Source organism: Heterocephalus glaber, unplaced genomic scaffold, assembly GCF_053883595.1.
Source record: "Heterocephalus glaber isolate CG9 unplaced genomic scaffold, H.glaber_assembly_v1.0 deba00000937, whole genome shotgun sequence".
Classification (NCBI taxonomy): Eukaryota; Metazoa; Chordata; class Mammalia; order Rodentia; family Bathyergidae; genus Heterocephalus; species Heterocephalus glaber.
In genome coordinates this window covers 3149493-3163336 of record NW_028258173.1, presented here as the reverse complement: position 1 = coordinate 3163336, position 13844 = coordinate 3149493, and the positions used below count along the sequence as shown (strand labels likewise).

Genomic DNA, 13844 nt, shown 5'->3' with positions numbered 1-13844 from the left:
GTCACCAGCTCATGGGCACTCGGGTGTTCCCACTTTAGTGCTCTTGTGACTTGTGAATATGCAATGGGGTGGTGACAGATATGGGTGGCCATGTCTTTGGGAGTGTATGCGTGCGTGTGTGTGTGTGTATGTGTGTGTGTGGTAGTCTTGGTAAAGCATTTTCTTATAAGGAGGCCCCAGAACCTTGAGGACACAAAATTTGTTTCTGAATGACGGTGGCCTCGCGCAGGGATTAAGAGTCTTCTGAGGGATTCCAGACCCTACAGACTCTCAGTTCTCCTCACATCCTCCTCCCTGGCAGTGCCCTCCCCACCTATGACCAGCCCAGAGCCCGAGAACATTGCCCTGCAAAGTTCTCTTCACAGGGCCCAGTCTGGCAATCAGCCATAGATGGTTCTAGAAAGCTGTGTCTGGGGTGGCCTCTCCCTCCGTCTGACGGGGATCACAGCAGGCATCCTTTCCTGGGGTGGACCTGCCTCGGGCCATTCGCTGATGCTGTAGACATGACTGGGTGTCCCCGTGGGGGGTGAGGCATCTAGTGGACGCAGGCCAGGAATGCTGCTGACACCCTCCAGGCACTGGATGGACCCCACAGCAAGCAGAGCCTGCCCCAAATGTTAACAGTGCCAAGGTTCAGAAATCCTGGGCTCCTCCAGGCTCAAGAGCATGAGCCACACACTGCCCAGCCATCTCTCTGTGCCACAGGGTCCACATTTCTAGGAAGTTCCAGGGGCTCCTCCGCTCAGCCCTAAGCCGGGGCTCCTCTCCCTGGTCCCCCTCTAGGCGGCAGTCTGGCAGGTTGCTGTTCAAGCCCCAGGGTTGGGGGCAAGAGGTGATGGGGTCACATCCAGGCCCCATGAAAATCCCCCACCCTGACCCTAGACACAGTCAAGCCAATCGGAGGCAGGGCCTGGCCCAGCCAAGCAGGGCAAGGTGACGCTCCTGTAATCCCAGCGCTCTGGGAGGCCCAGGCAGAAGGACTGCAAGTTCAAGTCCCACCTGAGCAACTTAGTCACCTTGTCTCTGAATAAACTTAGCCAGGCCTTGTCTCAAAACACGAGACCAGAAAAAGCCTGAGAGTGTAGCTCAGTGAGAAGCCCTTGGGTTCAGTCCCCAGAACCACAAACAACAGCAACAATAACACCCCCGACTCCAGCGCTAATGTGAGTGCAGGAAATGTGCTCTGGGCGGCAGTAAACACTTCCAACAGGCCCAATCCCACCCTGCTCTGATGGCCTTCTCCCTCTAGTCTATTGGAGCCTCTGCAGACTGATAGAGCCCAGGCCTCTGCAACCTCTGAGTGACTGGAGCAGTCTGAGGGCTTGAGTTCCAAGCTGCATGAGGCCACGTGGCACAGTGAGGTCCCCTTCTTCCCTGCACGCAGGCACTGCACGCCCTGGCGGAGCACAGCCTCACCCGCACTGGCTGATTGGCAGGTTGTGTGTTGCTCTCGCCTCCTAGGATGAGGCCGGTCCTGGCACATGCTCCATTTCACAGAACGGCCAACTGAGGTGCAGAGAAGCCAGAAGTTGCCTGACATCCAGCAGGGGGAGGGCTGAGGGCTTGGGCCTGGGGCCGTGCCCCGGGCTGGCTTCCTCACTGTCCTTTCTTCCCTCCCGTGGCGGGCTCGTGGGCATTTTCTTGCAGGCAAGTGAGGGCCCCTCTCTCTCTCTCTCATCCAAGCGCTATTCAGCACACAGGGTGGGGCCCATGCTGGGGGCAGCCAGGATGAGCCTGTCACAGGCCTGGTCTGTCAAGGAGAGGGACGCACAGGAGGCAGACAGCACCCACGTGAAACCTCTGGGTATCGCTGCACAGTGTCCCTCAGAGAGGCATGTCCAAGGCCTGAGCCCTGGAACCTTAGGCTGTGCTGAATTTGAAGTGAGGGTCATTGTAGGTGTAGTTAAGGTAAGGGGCTCGTGAAGCGATCGTCCTGGACTAGGGTAAGCCCTAAAAGCAATCACCAGGGTCTCCATAAGAAAGAGCAGACAAGGTGCAAGGGAGAAAGCCAAGTAAGGTCAGAGCAGAGGCCAGAGAAGCAGGAAGACGTAGGGAAGGATCCTCCCCTGGAGCCAACAGAGGGAGCAGAGCCTGCTGACACCCTGAGTTCTGACCTCCTGGGACTGTTGTTAAAAGCTGCAGTTGGTGGTCTTCGGCTCCTGCAGCCAAAGGAGAACCACACAGAGGGCAAAGGTGGGGCAAAGCCAGGAACCCACACCTGCTCCGAACTGGGAGGGGGCGGGGCCCACCACCTCCCCTGGACGCCAGGCCCTGGCCAGGAGAAAACCGTCCAAGACCCTTCTGAAGGTTCCCTGAAAAAGAGAAGAGGCCCAGAGCAATGTGGCTGCACAGGGTGTTCGGCCTGGGCAGGGTCATTCTGCCAGCCACACTTAGCCCGCCTTGGCCACTGGCTGGACTGGGGTGGGGAGATGGTACACAGGAGTCTGGGCCCCTCTCTCCTGGCCCTGGGTCTCTTCCCAGTGAGAGGAGAGGAGACAAATGAAATCCCCCCAATGGCTCTGAGGCAGGAGGGGGCCCAAGAGGCCCGGATCTGGGTCATTTCTGGCACCAGGTTTCCTTCAGCTTCCGCGATGAAAATTCACATTGCATCGCAGTAGGGGCTGCACACCAAGACTCAGAAGTGGACCCTTTTGTGTCAGCCGGCCGGGAAGATGGCGGACATTCAGACAGAGCGTGCCTACCAGGAGCGGCGGACTACCTTCCACAACAAGAAGAGGGTCCTGCTGGGGGGCACTGGCAAGGAGAAGCTCCACCCAAGAGGCCCTCAAGGGCACCTCTACTGACAAGAAATGCCCCTTCGCTGGTAACGTCTCCATCCGAGGGCGGATCCTGTCCCACGGGAAGCCCAAGATGAAGACACAGAGGACAGCTGTCATCCACCGGGACTCTCTCTGCTACCTCCGCAAATGCAATCGCTTTGAGAAGTGCCACGGGAACACGTCCATGCACCTGTCCCCCCGCTTCAGAGATGTCCAGATAGGTGACATCGTCACAGCGGGCGTGTGCAGGCTCCTGAACAGGACAGCAGGGAGGGTCCCCTCCCCTGCCCTCCCCTGCCCTCCCCAGCTTACAGCCCTCTTTCAACCTGCCCCCAGGCAAGTCTGCAAGAATTTTCAAGCCCTTCCCCAGCACACCCAGACCCTCCAACTCAATTTACCCAGCCAGACCCATGCAGGAGCCTGTGACATCTTCTACTCAAAAATACTTTTAAATTTTGCCTAATTGCCGATTAAGATCAGTTTTCGTCATTCAATTATGAATGAATATTACATGTGTTTATTCAGAACATGCACATACAGTTTTGGAATTTGGCCACCCATAGACCCACGTCCCACATGAGCAACACCCACTGAATCCCAGTGTGCAGTGGTCTGAGCCCAGCGATATCTCAAGGGCTCAAGTCGCCAGTGTGAGCCGACGGCTGTCCCTCCTGGCCACCGTGCCGCAGGTCAGCACATGACAATTATCCAGCCAGCCTGCTTGCTAATTAATCACTCATTAGACTAATCACAGCTATTGCATTCCCCATGGGGGGAAGATGTTAGCATCAAGATAGAGGAATGCCAAAGCCCAAATACTGCTAATGGGTCTGCAGGAAAGCAGAATGAATGTGATATGTGTTCTTAGGATGCCTGACACACACAAACACACACGTGTTTGACAGAAGGCACACATGCATGCAAATCCACTGGACACTCTTCACACTCCAGTGGCTCTGGGTGGGTCGCCCTCTATCCTCTTCCAGGTGAGAGTGGGTTAGGAAGAAACAGGGGCATCCAATCTCCCTTCCAGTCTGTTCCCTTCTCAGGCTGTGAGTTGTGGCCTGGGCTTGGGACAGGATTAGCTCTGGGTATAGGAAGGTTAAAGGAAAGGGGGAGAGGGAGGCCCTGGAGACTGCAGAGAACGTCTCTCTACAATCATGGTGAGGCAAACCCCAAGGTATTGACATGGACATCCCTATCGGAGAGATACTGGGTTGGTGACACCAGGAAAATGAATCATCTCCCCAAATTCCAAGAGGAGTTACAAGTTCATCTAAATCTCTGGCCCTGGAAAGAAGACTGGAAGGAACTATTTGCAACTTGTCAAGACCCAAAGCCCTGCACTGTTGAAGAGCAGGAGCCCTGGTTCAACATGAACACAGTGGAGCCCCAGGCCCACCCGCCCAGGAAGCAACTCGTAACCAAGATGAGCCCCAAATACCCATGTCCAAAAAGATAAATTCCAAGAGGCGAGAAGAAGCAAAATCCTTGCCAGAGAAATAAATCAGAGAAGTTAAACCTCCTTTCAGAAAAGCACAAAATGGGGCCCGCTAAATTGGGGTTGGCAGCCTTCAATGGGAAGCTGGTGGGCTAGAGCGGCCTCTCCCGAGAGCTCCAACTCCCCACCCCAAGTAAGGCCCGAGTTGCTCACCCAAAGCCACACTCTCTCCCACAGATATGCTAAACCTTCTCTGTTGCCTGTCTCCCTTTATTAGGAAGATTTGCTATCAAAATGCACAATTATTAGGGGACGTAAGGATATTTAGGTGTATCATTTGGAAGAAATTAAATCTAAACACCTGAGTAGTAAATGAGAAAGAAAATACATCAGGAAATTTGGTTTTACATGTTTTATGCTAATTTATTTGGCTCAGTCGCATGTAGTCAACCCCAAACCCCAGGGACTGTCAGTGTGGGTAGCAATCCCCAGCAATGACGGGCTGGGAAGGAGTTGTCACCTTCGCCATGCTCAGAGCCCAGGAGACAAGCATGTCAGCGTCATTGCAGCATCTTGCGGACAGAGAAGAGGCTGGAGAAGTCTGTTCAAATCTTCCCCAGAGACAAATCTTTTCACTTTGACTGCAATTCTGCTGCTCAGCCAAAATCATGGGCTGAGGCACACCCTGAATCAGAACTGGCAAGAGGGAAAACCACCCGCTCTGAGATGGGAGGGGCTGAGAAGCATCACCCTGTGTTACCCTCAATTCCAGGGGTATCTACAGAGTTCCTGCTGTGGCAGAGCCAGCCCTCAGGTCAAGTGGCACCCTGTCACTCACTGGCAGTGAGACCTGGCCAGGCCGATTCATCTCCCAAACCTCCCATTTCACCTCTGAAAGCCAGTGGCAGTAATAGCACTGACACCGTCACCGCAAGATTGTGGCAGTGTGCTCCGGTGTTTGTCTGGGTGCTGCTCCTGGCAGGTAACAGGAGCTTCATGATGCAGACACCTCTGTGGGACATCTCCCCCACCCCAGACTGCCCAGCCATCTGGTACTGGCAATGCCATCTTCCCTAATCACCGGGCGTGAGCAGCCAGCCCATCCGATGGTCTTCTCCACCCCATGGAAGTCAGAGGGCTTCATGCTAATCCCTTGCCAATACGGGGCAGTTCCTGGAGGAGGACCCAGCTGGCCTTAGGGGGAGGACATAATTCTGGTGGAAATGAAGAAGGAGGGCAAAGGGGAAGGCAAGGGTCAAGTGGAAGTGTGGACATGGGAATCAGCAACTACTGGGATCTGGCAGGGATGCGGGGCGGCTGAGGAGGAAGGAGGGAATGAAGATGCATAGCCATTCTGAGTCTACCCATCCCTAGAGGTAGGCACCTGACTCCAGACAGGCTATGGAGGTGAAAGTGGGAGCCATCTTCTTTCTGCCAGCAACCTTGGCTAGAGCAGTCAAGGTGGATGGGCTGCTGCTGGGCTTTGCTCTGTACACACTCCTTTGAAACCCGATTCCAGCAGGCCATTGTACACACTTGTCTCAGAGAACATGGCTACTCGGAAGTGGCTGCAGGCTGGTCATTGCTCAGGTAGAGACTACAGCTCTGTCTTCTGGAGGACGTTCTCTACCTTTCTGGGCATCTGGCACCAGAAAGGTTATCCACACCCATGCTGCATGAATGAGTGGCGTCATTAAACAGGACAGAGAGAGGGGAGCAGAGTTCAGCATGGGGTGGGGACTCTGAGCAGACAAAGGAAGTCAAGGTCGCAGACGGGGAGACTGGGAGCAGCCAGGGATGCAGGAGGAGGAGGAGGAGGGAGGAAGCTCCAGAACCAGAGAAACGGTGCGGAGAAGAGGTAGGGGGAGGAAGGGATCGGCTTGGCTTGAAGACCAAATGCCTTGGCATGAGCGGGCTGCAGGAGAGCAGTGGGTTGGGCAGGGCTCATGGAACGTGTCCAGCCCTGTGGCAGGGGGGATGGGGTTAGGGATACTGCTGTCACTCAGAAGGTTCAGACCTTGAGACCAGGAGCCCTGGGGAGGCCACACATTGGGGCCCCCACACACTCCCGAAGCCCAGGTCATGGTGCGCCTGGCCTGGAGGGTATACAACTGTGAGCAATGCTTCATCTCTCTGGGCACAGAGCACAAGCCACATCCAGGCCTCTGGGGCTGGGCAGCTTCGTCTCATGTGTGATACTCGAGTGTCCTTTGCTGGCTGGACATCGCTACTCCCAGGCACCCTACATGGGCCTTGTTCTAACCCAAATTTGCTCTGCTTCCAAACTTTCCTTCCTCACTCTGGTCCTTCTGTTCAGCCATGTGCTCAAGTTGCAAAACTGTGCACTGTCCTTGCCCTGTCCTCTTGCCCCGGTGGCCCCGGCACATTGTGGAGCCTCGGCACCTCTAGCCTGGACCTGCTTTGGGTGCCTTGCTGTTTCTCTGCCTCTGACCTACTTCCTTCCCATCATTCTCCAGAGCAGTCTTATAAAATATTCATCGGTGACTCTCAGAGATGCCAGTTTTATAAAGACGCAAACCCCATGTACGCATTGAAGCTGAATACATATTTGTACAAGCAGCCCTCCCAAGTCGGAGTCCGTCGTCCCACAACCAACAACCTCCAGGGTGCTCCTACAGCCATGGCACTGGAATTGGTCCCAAACCCGCCCTGTGCCCTATCTGGCCTACACTCTGACCATACCTACCCGCCTGCTCAGGGCTGCCACCACCATCCTGCTACTCCATCACAGCCATTGTCTGTTCCCTTTAGAGGTCTCCCAACAATTCATAGTCGTGTGTGTGTGTGTGTGTGTGTGTGTGTGTGTGTGTGTCTTCAGATACAGGTCTTTGTCTGGGTCTAAATGTATATAGATAAGGGCCGGGGATTTAGCTCAGTGGTTCCACCACCTGCCTCGCAAGCGGAGGGACCTGAGTTTGATCCCCGGTACCAAAAATAAATAAATAAATAAATAAATAAATAAATGTATAGAGATGATACAGGTACAGATGGCATCTTCACGGATGGTTCCAGAACCCAGCCCCATTCCCCTCCACCACGATAGCAAGATCCTCAGTCATTTTTATAATGTGCGAGTCCCTTATAGTATTTGCTTAGAAGCTACATGCATCTCCTGTATATTTTGAATCATCTCTAGATTACTTAAAATTCCTAATACAAAACAGATGCTATGAAAATAGCTATTATGCTGTATTGTTTAGGGAATAATGATGAGAAAAAAGTCTGTATGTGGTAGTACAGATGCACCCACCCAATATTTCCTAGCTGTGATTGGTTGAATCTGGAGATGTGGAGCCCATGGAACAGAGCCCACTGTATGCATGGCACAAACACGGACAGACAGAGAAGCTCCTGTGTGTGGTCACCTCCTGCCTCCAGCTCCACGTCTGGCATGGATCAGACACTCGTGTGTCCTCCAAGTGGATAAGGAGGTGCTACAGCCTCAGGAACCAGGGGTAAAGATTGCCAATGGAGACAGGAGGAATCAATCGATAGCTTTCACATGTGTGGGCCCTGGGTCTCCATGCTAGGTTGCCCAGGGTAGAGGTGTGGCTTTAATCCAGCTCCTGAGAGGAGAACAGCCATTCTAATCTCTGCAAACACCATCGACTTCCAGAGAGCTGCAAAATTACCTGACCAAGACACATGGCTGCTAGCCCCTCTGACATACCTTTTTGTCCCTTTCAACATTTCCTATGGTCTCTTCCTGCCCATGGTATGGGCAGCCCCTCCACATAGCACCAGGCCTCGTGTTTGGAGAGCCAGATGCCCCCTTGTCCGTGCACAGAGCAGCTGGCCTCTCTCCCAACAAGATGCACAGGACATTTGGTCCTGGCCCCCTGCATAGGACTGAGAGGCCCCTCCCCTCTGGGGGTGGAGACAATCAGGATTCTAAGAGGGTGACAGCTAACCTGGGCGGGGCTCCTCCAGACACCTCCATTGCTAGACAACATGGGAGTGTGGCTCACAAGTCTGTTGGGCAACCAGGCCACAAGACCTGCCTGGCCCAGAGCCACAAGGAGACTCCATGTGCCCATGCCCCCACATTAATGGAGCCAGGTCCAGCCGCCTTTGTGGTGTTGGGGATTGGGAAGATTCAGGAAGCCGCCCCAGCTGTGCCTCCTGGATGTTCCAGACTATGAGGCTGGGCAGGGAAGGCAGGGAGAGTCTGTCCTCAGGCCCCTGCACAGAGTCAGAGATCCTGGACAGTTGGGGTACAGCCAGTGGAGGCTCCCCACCAGGCCACATGCCCCGAATGCATCTGAGCACCGCTTTGCCTTTTCTTTCAACTTTTATTTGGGAATAATAATAGATTCAGCCGAAGGTGCAGAGGTGTACAGGGAGGTCCTTGCTCTGCAGCAGCTCCCCGCTGTGGCCATTGTGTCTGCCACAGTACAATGCCACACAGCGCCTGGCTTGTGCTGAGTGACCAGTCACAGATCTGGTGTGATATGTGATCTCGTGTGGTATGCAGCTCTGTGCAATTTTATCATGTGTGCACCTTTCTTGTACCTATTACCACCGAGATGCAGAACTGGTACATCACCACAAAAGCCTTGGTTTTGTTTTTATTTTTTAATTTAAAAAAAAAAGACTAAGAGCTGTCTCGACTAGTAGGAGGAAGGGGGCTGGACAATCAGATTCCTGAATGAGGGAGTGATTCGTGGTGTCAGGACTCCCAGAGGAAGGGGGGACAATCAGGATACCCTCTCCCATCCACCTTCAGGCCCCTCTCCCTTTGTGCCAGCCCTGGCTTCTCAGGCACTGCCCTCTTTCTGTCCCTTGAAGAAACATGGCTGGGGTCTCAGGAGAACCTTAGGAAGCTGGGGTGCCCCTCAGCTGGGGCATAGAGCAAGGGGATGTGCCCCTCAGCTCATGGGAGCTCCTCCTGCGCCTGCCTGTAGACAGTCACCCTGTCCACACTGGCACTGTACCTCCTCAGCCACCCACTGGGCAGCTCTGCAGCCCAGGCACCACTCCCACCCCTGTTGTCTACACAGCTTGTGCTGGGATTGGGGTCCTCAGGCCCCTCTCCTGGCAAAGTCTACAGGCCCAGACACCTTTCAGAGCTCATGAGGACAGCGACAGTACCACAGTGCCACCTCCACAGTGCCCCAGGGGTTCACGGCAGGTTATGGAAGCAGGGAGAGGCTGGTGTCCCCTGCCAGCTGGTCTTGGCTGTGCAGGGCCCTGGGAGGCTGGAAAGCAGTGACATGTGTGTGCCCAGGACACCGCCCTCCATGCACCCTCTAGCTCCAGACCTTGTGCTTCTCCTGCGAGCAGCATCCTGGGGATCCCGGTGAGGCCAGATGGCACAGAGCTCAGCCAGCTGATGGCACCAGGCAGGGCTCTGCCTAGAAAGAAAAGGGATGCCAAGGAGCAGATGGCACTCAGGCTGGGGGAGCCATGTGAGGGATCAGGCAATCACGCCCACTTCTGTTCCCGGGAGGTCACATCCGCTGTCCCCAGTGGGATCCTGGAGACGTCCAGCCTCCCCTTAACTCTGGCCACACGCGCCCAGGCTGAGAACCAGGTCCCTGCACATAACGACTCCTTGTGGTGGGGACGTGGAGACTTCAATGTGCACCGGACCTAGGAGGGGCTCAAGGGTGGCGATTATGGGATTCCTAGTTACTGTTTTATTTTCTCACTCAACAAATGTAATTAGAGAGCTAGAAATCTTCCTCTAAAGAAGGTCGCCCCTCTCAACCCCCAGGCGTCCATCCAGGGTGAGTGAGAAAATAGAACGGGCCGAGGCACACGATGGACCAGCGCTCGGTGATGGTGCGGAATGAGGTCCAGTGCTGCTAAAGGCCAGATCTGCTTCCAGTTCTGTCAAGAAGAAGGTAGACCGAAGAAGGCCAGGGGCTGGGAGGGAAAGAGAGCTGCCTTGGCTGGGGGTTTCTGTGGGCTGAGGACACGTCGTGGAATTAGAGTCTGTGGCTGCACAACTGTGATTGTACTAAGCAGCACTGAGTTGCACAGTTTGAACTGACTCATGGTTAATTTTATGTAAATTTTACATTAACGTTTTTAAAAACTTGGCCCCCTCTCTCTACCTCTGCTGCCCAGCTGAGTAGAGTTCCATCCTGTTCACTCAATTCCAGCAGCAACTCCCTGAAAGGCCTCTGGTCTCAGGTCCACTCCACTGCCACCTCAGTCAGCTCCTGAAGAATCAACCCTTCCTCCCCGGCAAGGCACAAGACCACCCACCTGCCCCGTGTCCTGTCCCAGCCAGCTCTGACCATTCTTGCCCCCGCTGAAAAAGCTGTGCCCTTGTCCCTGCTCACCCTCAAGCCTTTGCTCTCCATTCAGTTCTCTGCTAACTTCTACCTCCCAGGATACTCCTACACATCCTCTAAAACCCAGCTCAGAGGCCCTTCCATTGGGCCTCCCAAAGCATTTGTCCTGCTCCCATACAGTACTGACCTCACTTTGAAGGATGGATACATTGAAACATGTCTGTGTCCTCCATAAAACAAGTTCCTAGAGGAGGGTATACAGTGTGTTTATCTGAGATTCCCAGGACCCAGCATGATGCCTAACACAAACATGGGTGGAGGCTCCGGTCTTAAATGCAAAAGAGAGAGTAAGACGTGAGATCCCTGCCTAAGAGGACTCCTGGCTGCTACAAGGAAATATTCTCTTGTTCAGAGTCTGCCTGGCTCCAAAATACAATCACCCAAGCCCTCTGTTCTTCCAGGGACGGTGAGCTGAGCAGCCTGGAGGGGGAAGCATAAAGATAGTCACCTCCCCAACTATGTTCTCCTTCTTCATGTTCCAATGCCATTTCTAGTTGGAACTATTCCATTCATCAATTACAGGCTATGTCTGTATCTTCTACCCTCCACTCCCTGTGAAGCGTCCCCAGCCCACGGTGTGTTCTGACCATCACTTGCTATCATGGGTTGAAGACTGCCCTCCTATTATGGTTTAGTTCTAAAATGTTCCCCCAAATATTTTGTGGTCAGAGGTGGGACTTCCAGAAGGAGACTGGATTGTGCAAGCTCTAACTTCATCAGTGGGTTAATCGTAGTTCGACAGTCATAATTTTATGGCATTATTGGGAGGAGACAGAAACAGAAGGAAGGGTCTAGAGGAAGGGAGTGGATCGTGGGGGTGTAAACTTCGGGACTATATCCTATCCCTAGCCCCTTCCTCTCTGGCTTTCACTCCCTCACTGCTTCCTGGCTGCCATGAGGTGAGTAGCTTTCCTCTGCCAAACCCTTCTGCCATGATGTTTCTGCCACAGGCCTAAAGCAATGGAGCTGGCTGACCATACACTGAGCCCTCTGAAACTGTAAGTCAAAACAAACATTTCCTCTTTTAAATTGTCTTTCTCAGGTATTTCTTACAGTGTCCCAACAATGGCTGACATACTCCCCAACCTCATGTTTCACTAGGACCTTTGAACATTAATTTATTCAGGAATCAGTTCTTTGAAAAGGTATTTAATTAAAGGTGTGTGATGAAATCCTCCTACATTTAGGGTGGGCCCCAAGTCCATGATTGGTGTCTTTGGGGAGAAAAGAAAGGGAAGTTTAGACACACAGAGAAGGCTGTGGAAGATGGAGGCAGGGATGGGCGCAGGGCAGACACCAAAGATCCCCAGAAGCTAGAAACGGCAGGAAGGGCCCTCCATCTGAGCCTCCAGGAGGAGTCGGCTCTGAGATGCCTTGATGTCCCACTTCTGGCTTCCAACACAATAAAGTTCTGCTGTTGCAGGAGCTCAGTTGTGGTAAGCGGTTGTGGCAGTGCTGGAATGAATCCACCTGCTGGTAACTGGGCAGCTTTCTGACACTGCTCTGCCTGCCTTCTCCAGAAGGTAAGCTCCACAGGAGAGGGCAGGTGTTTCTGTTGTTTCTGTCTCTGTCCCCCACAGAGTCCTTAGTAAGTGGTCCACAGTTTCTAGCCAGATGAGTGGTGCAGCAACGAGACGCATTGGCTGCCTGGGTGCTGTGACCCCAGCAGATCCACTAACCTCCTGGGACCTCAGGTTTGCTTCCTGTGGATGAATAAAACCAGCAGCTGTCTTGTGGAGCTACTGCCAGTACCGACCTCTTGTGAAGACTCCTGCAGTGTGGACACAGGTTGACCACTGAAAGGTTAGATGTTAGAAGTAGAGTCACTCGAGGACAAACCTGCAGTGGTTCCAGTAGCATAGTGTGGCCATGCCTGAAGACATCACTGTTTGTCACAATTTGTGTGTGTGTGTGGTGGAGAGCTAGCTACAGACCTCCAGCAAGTGGAAGCCAGGGACACTGCTTAACACCTTACCGTGCCCACTACAGCGGTAACAAATCCAGCAGTGTGAGGGTAGAAGCCCTGCTCCAAAGCAAAATTGAGTTTTATGCAGAGAAAGGAGCAAGACATCAGGATGAAACGGAGTCACAGATACAGCTATACAGGTTTCTGGTTCCAAATGCCAGGCCAAGACTCACGCCGTGGCGGCCATGTTGACAACTTCCAAAGCCTTTCTCCAACCCAGACATCAGGTCCTCTCACAGCTATTTCTCCGAGGACACCAGGGCCATGCCAGTCCCCAGGTGGAGACAGAAAGACAGGGACAAGCCTCTTACTATGTGGCCAGCAGCACAAGCAGCCAGGACAGTTTTCCTCAGGTGGCTCCGTGAAAGCCGATTCCTCCAGGCCAAGCTCAAAGACCCACAGCCACCAGTGATGGGAAGCTGACTGTGGCTTTGCTGGACACAGGCCAGGAAATCCATACGGGAAGTGCAGAACACAGGGCTCCTCGAGTTCTGGAGCAAGACCACTGTGACAAGGGGACACATCAAGAAACCTTCACACCCTCTTCACACTGAGGGAACCAAAATGTCTCCTGCAAGCCACTTCTAACATGGCGGGCAGCCTGCCAGGAAGGTGTTTGAGCGAAAGGTAAGGGAGGGCCTGGAGAAGAGGGCCAAGTATGTCATAGAGGAGCCCCAGGCACCAAGCTGTTGGAACTTCCGGCATGGGGGAGATGTCATCTAGACCAGGCATGGCCACAAATACGTCACAGGGTCCTTCCTGGCAGAGTGGAGCACCTCAGCCCGCAAAGGACGAACACCTCCTCCCCACCACGGCAGTGTGGGATATCTGTCAAGGTGACCAGAGGACAGGAAGAGCCCCCCCGCCCCGACATCTGCCTATGGAGGAAGGGGCTGCGAGGGAGAGGCAGACGTGGGGGGACAAGGAGAGGCGAGGCGCAAGCTGTTTGCTGCCGGCTGAAGGGAAGGGAAGGAGGAAGGGAGGGAACTCTTTTTATAGCAAGCAAGCAAACAAACAAACTGTTTTGCTTTAGGGAGCCAAAAAGGGAAAAGCATGAGAACATGTCTCTGCCGGCTACTGGGAGAGGAACAGGAGCATCCTGGTTGGCCAAAGGCAATACGCCAAGGACTCTGCACCTGGGCCTCCCCCTGCCCCCATGGCCTGGGGGCGGCTGGGAACGATGCCAGGTCTGTCCTGGAGCACCAGCGCACAGGGGTGCAGTGCTGGCCCTGAACGCGCATCACTCCTCACGCTTTGCAGCAGCCCAGTGAAGCTGGACCACTGCTTGCCCCATTTTACAGGTGAAGCTTGGAGACTTCACCAGCTGGTGAGTG

General features: G+C 54.0%; 1 protein-coding gene and 1 pseudogene across 17 annotated transcripts in view; one reads left to right on the top strand and one right to left on the bottom strand.

Moving 5' to 3' along the window:
- Rbfox3 (RNA binding fox-1 homolog 3) overlaps positions 1–13844 on the bottom strand; it is a 393013-nt gene that overhangs the window by 267190 nt on the left and 111979 nt on the right. The gene's annotated exons all lie outside the window — the stretch shown is intronic.
- On the top strand, positions 2673–5311 carry LOC101722266 (small ribosomal subunit protein uS17 pseudogene; annotated as a pseudogene).